Below are 4711 nucleotides of genomic sequence, written 5' to 3'. Positions count from 1 at the left end.
GTGGGTACCTGATCTGCACGGGTTACCAGATCTGCATGATTACGTCATAATAGATGATGTGTCGCCACCTCATTCGTCCAAAGTCGAGAGTAGAATTCGGCTGGGTTTGAAGCGTAGTTGCTCAAGCGATGCCTGAGGTAAAAGTTTTAATATTTAAAGTGGACCCTTTCACAGCAACAGTGGTGTGATTGGCTGGTTTGTGTGACGTCACCTACGACTGCATACAACGCTGTCTGATTAACCCTGCTGTAATTGCGGGAAAATAAGCTAACTTTAGGTTATACTTTGATCTATTTTTATGTTTCTTAAGTGTAACGCTATTGCATTGCTGTTTGACAGTAGTGAAATCAACCGTAAACTAGCTCATATTTGCGAGTTATTTAGCTAATGCTATTGTATTGCTGTTTGACAGTAGTGAAATCAACTGTAAACTAGCTCATATTTGCGAGTTATTTAGCTAATGCTATTGTATTGCTGTTTGACAGTAGTGAAATCAACCGTAAACTAGCTCATATGCTAGTGGAAACATCATATAAGTATAACTGCAGCAGAAGTTTATTATTCCTGCCGCTCTCAGAGTAGCACTTCCATTGTCAAAAGCAATCCTCAGCCAAAAGCTATATTTTCTGAAAAACGACTCTTGGATATCACCTTGTCGTGGGAAACAGCAGATCACCACCCTCCAGCTAACAACAACTCTCCACCGATCAAGGTAAGTACATGAATTACTTGAATTTACCATAACAATTGCTTGATAACATTTTTGAAGTTACACAACTATCACTTTCTCTCATGAAAACAACGTTAATCAGTCCTTTGGTCTTATAAGTAATGTTACCCTAGCATAGTTATTTCGGGAGAAGAAATGTAAGTCTAACAGTGGCTAACAGTCTAATTTGTGAATGGGTTTTCCAACTCTCGGTCAGAGTCAATCTTACAGTTGTAGACCTATGGAACCTTGTTTTTTTACGTGTATCGGTAGAGTAAATACATGTGTGTTTATTAACCTTTTCCTCAGTTTATAGCTAAGCGCCACGGTTCAGCCTCTGGTTTGTGGTCAACCATTTGCTCGTAAAGCGACGAGCTATTAGGACTTATGAGTGGGTTTTCCTGTGGCTATCACTCGATAGAGTCAATCTTACAGTTGTAGACCTATGAAATCGTTGTTTTTTTACGTGTATCGGGAGAGGAAATACAGATCGTATTGAAAGCATTTCCCATATCGTAGCCTACTAGTTCGCTCGCAACAACAGCAAAAATGAAACATGGAGAGTGGATGTCTCCGCAGAGACACCACTGTTACATTAGATGCGCACTCAATCGCAATTCGACGCAGGAAAAAAAAAGCAACGACTGGTAGAAACGAAGGTAAACTGGATTAAAGCAAAACTTGGCCTGACATTGTGTATGCACTTGCGGTGAGCCTAGTGAATAGCGGACTATAGCCTAACCAACAAAAGTAAAGGAGATTTGCACCAAAGGCAGTGCTGTGGGTTGTGTTTCTACAACATGTTGGCACCAAGTTAATTTCTGTCATAAACGGAGTAAGCTAAGCGTTTTCTCCATTGTCCACTCGATTTTCGCATAGACCTCTGTACCAGGCAGCCACAGCACCACACTCTTGGGGGCATGCTCATGAGCCCCCATGTTCATGCCCCCAAGACTGTAGTGCTGTGGCTGCCTTGTAACCTGCATATTGTTTTTATTTTTTCCCTATTAACACTCTATGATTTTCCGAAATAGTAAAGCGGAATTCCTGCGATTTTCGCATAGACCTCTTTACCAGGCAGCTACAGCCGTTACACTTACTGCCCATGTTCATGCCCCAAGACTGTAGCGCTGTGGCTGCCTGGTAACTCGAGCTAGGTGAAACCAACTGAAACAGATTTATGAGAATTATGTTTTAACCAAGGACTAAAAGCGTCAGCGAATACATTTTAATCATAAACATGATAACACATGAAATTTTCTTGTTCTAGTTCGATGTATGTTATACACAGCAGTGGTCATGCTTTTCTATGTATGTCCTTGTGAAGTTTGTACAAGGGTCAATGATTGTCCTAAATTTGTTTGTCCTTTGTTGTTCTTTGTTTGTTCTTTGTTGTCTGTCAGGCCTCAACGAAAAAGACCACCTTCAGCATTCACTCCGCATTACTCCCGGCAGAGACAGGTGTCTTGTCCTACTAACACCCCACTCGTGGCCTGCACCTTGATGTGGTGAGTGGGCTTTCAACTATACAAGTCTTACTTTCATGTTCCCATGGAGTATGGAGGTTAACTGGCACCATAATTTGATGTAAAAAGTAGTGATGCTCCGATTGAAGTGGCCTGAATGCGAGGCTATTGACCAGACGGATAAGCTACCGAGTTTAATTGAACATAGCCTCACGCAGACACACACACACAGTGAACCACTTTGCGCTTACGCAAATCTACTACGAAACCATGGCAAACTTATACATCTGGAGAGAGCTCCTTGCTAACTGTAGTGGAGTAAAGAGTACAATATTTGCCTCTCAAATGTACTTGAGTAAAGCCATGAGTACTCCCCAAAAATGAAACTCGAGTAAAGTACAGATCCCTCAGAATTGTACTCAAGTACTGTACTCAAGTAAATGTACTCCGTTACTGTCCGGCTCTGTTCATTCCCAAACACCCACTAGGCTACTTCAATACTCTATTTTCAAAATTAACGCACCCGTGATGATCTACATCTAAACCAAATATTTTAGAGCGCACTTTGAGAGATGTATCCAAGGCAGGGCTGTACACATAATCGTAATATTATTTGTTGCACGTGCTACAAAAATCATTCTGTGCAATGGAAGATTTACCAACGGTACACCGGTCTGATACAGTTTTGCCTATGGCTATACATGTGTGAGACTGAGACGCCTGTTTATTTGTTTGAAGTGCGTGCAGGGTGTGAGAGGGGAATCGATGTGCTTTGATTCCAGCTTGGTAGTTGTAGTCTGTGAGATTAAAAAGCACGTGTGTGTGAAGTATCCAAACAATGACACCTTCATTATGGCTTTCATTATGGCTGCTTTAGCAACAAACCTTAAGCTACTGTGTAGTGGGTCCCATTTAGAAGTGACTAATTAATTCGCGCTTTCCGTGATTCACGGAGCTGCGTGAATTTTATTAAAACTTTTCGCCACGATGTGCCAGCTTAAGTCCGCTTGATACTGTAAGGCGTAAGCCATTGGTTTCCAAAGGAGATTTTATATGTGTCGCCAGCATAGCCTATTGACAATTTATGTTGTAAATAGGCCTACCTTATACCTGTAGCTTAGGGAAGCTAACAGCTTTCTATTAGGATCGATCTAGTTTGTTAACAGTTACGGTTTTGTCATAACTCCCTGATGCATTTTTGCATTTAGAATAGCCAGAGCGTGGATATCTCAATCGGAAAATTAAGCAATATCGGGCGCCTACCATGGACTAGGCTGGGTGAATCCAGCCTGATCTGCCGGTGATTTATTTTTTGATTTCTTAAAAGATTGAGCTTGGTATGGTGAAAGCCAGACTAACCATGGACCTCAGTTACACAATGCAAGGGAACATGAATCAGCCTATATTTGCACGAACAATAACGGACAACAGCTCTTCAACTTGGCCCGTTAAAATGTGTATGAACAGTCAGTTATTTGCACCACTGGTTAGATGTAAAACTGCATTTCGTTTCAGACTACTGGTTACTTAATTTGTGCATTGACAATAAACTATCACATGAACTAAAGATGACTAAAATCTTATGTAGAAGAAGAAACATTCACAAAAAATCCATCCATCCAAAAATGACCTTTGTTTTTGATAGCTGTTGAAAACTGCATGGAACTGACAGAGATGTTTTTGTTTATTAATAAATAAATAAATAAAAATATAACATTATGCTGATACCTTCTGCTTTTCCCAAATACAATGTAGCCTACAGGTGTAAGTGACCTTTCATCAATCCAGTTGCAATGGATGAACTGTGATGAACTGCCCTTCTTGTGATTGTTTAGAGATTTTAAAGGTTTTATAAAAATACTACAACTTTTTTGGCTTTTCTACAATCTATTCACCTTTGCAGGGCCAGTAGGCTACTTTCTGTGCAGCCGCACACACACACACAGGCACGCCAAACAAGCATACACAAAAGTTTCAAGAGTGGGGGATGGAGTAAAAGATGGATACAAATTGATTAGTGTGATTTATTTTCGCGGAACGGATGTACAGGACTGAGCGGCGGTCATATTTTGTACCGCTATGCGGTACATCTAGTTTAAAAAGCAACTGCAGCTACATTGTGCGTCTACCCTGATTCTGATACCATGGCGGTATTAATTAACCCGTGGTGGTCCGCCATGCTGAAATAAACGTAGAGGAAACACTGTTATGAGACCTCTTTGCACAGAGATTAATAAACTACTAAAGAGACAAAAACCTTATTTCAGACATATTTTAGACTCTCTTTATTTATAGACCTTTAAGCTAAAGTTCTTCCACAGTTTTTAAAACCGGTTTAAAACACTGATTGTTTGTTGGTTTTATTTTCACAGGTTGACAGGCCTCAATGGACAGTGAGACATTGATCTACCTTTGGACTGGCACCGACCAGACATGGACACTGAAACTTGATTTCTCATGAATATCTTTACAAGATGCAACACACATTGTGGAACACTTTAGACACTAATAAACATGTCCACTGTTTTCTCTGGAA

At 40.5% G+C, this 4711-nt stretch overlaps 1 long non-coding RNA gene across 1 annotated transcript; it reads left to right on the top strand.

The window, feature by feature from the left end:
* The first annotated feature begins 289 nt into the window (after nucleotides 1–289).
* LOC143114500 (uncharacterized) lies at nucleotides 290–4711 on the top strand. The gene is made up of 3 exons (XR_012984931.1): nucleotides 290–712; nucleotides 2113–2217; nucleotides 4548–4711. It is a non-coding gene; the product is annotated as an uncharacterized LOC143114500 (long non-coding RNA).

This window comes from Alosa pseudoharengus, unplaced genomic scaffold, assembly GCF_046254945.1.
Source record: "Alosa pseudoharengus isolate Yale_2024_CS ecotype anadromous, Long Island Sound unplaced genomic scaffold, YU_APseudo_1.1 YU_APseudo_1.1_scf_9, whole genome shotgun sequence".
Lineage (NCBI taxonomy): Eukaryota > Metazoa > Chordata > Actinopteri > Clupeiformes > Clupeidae > Alosa > Alosa pseudoharengus.
This window is presented reverse-complemented; position numbering and strand designations above follow the sequence as displayed.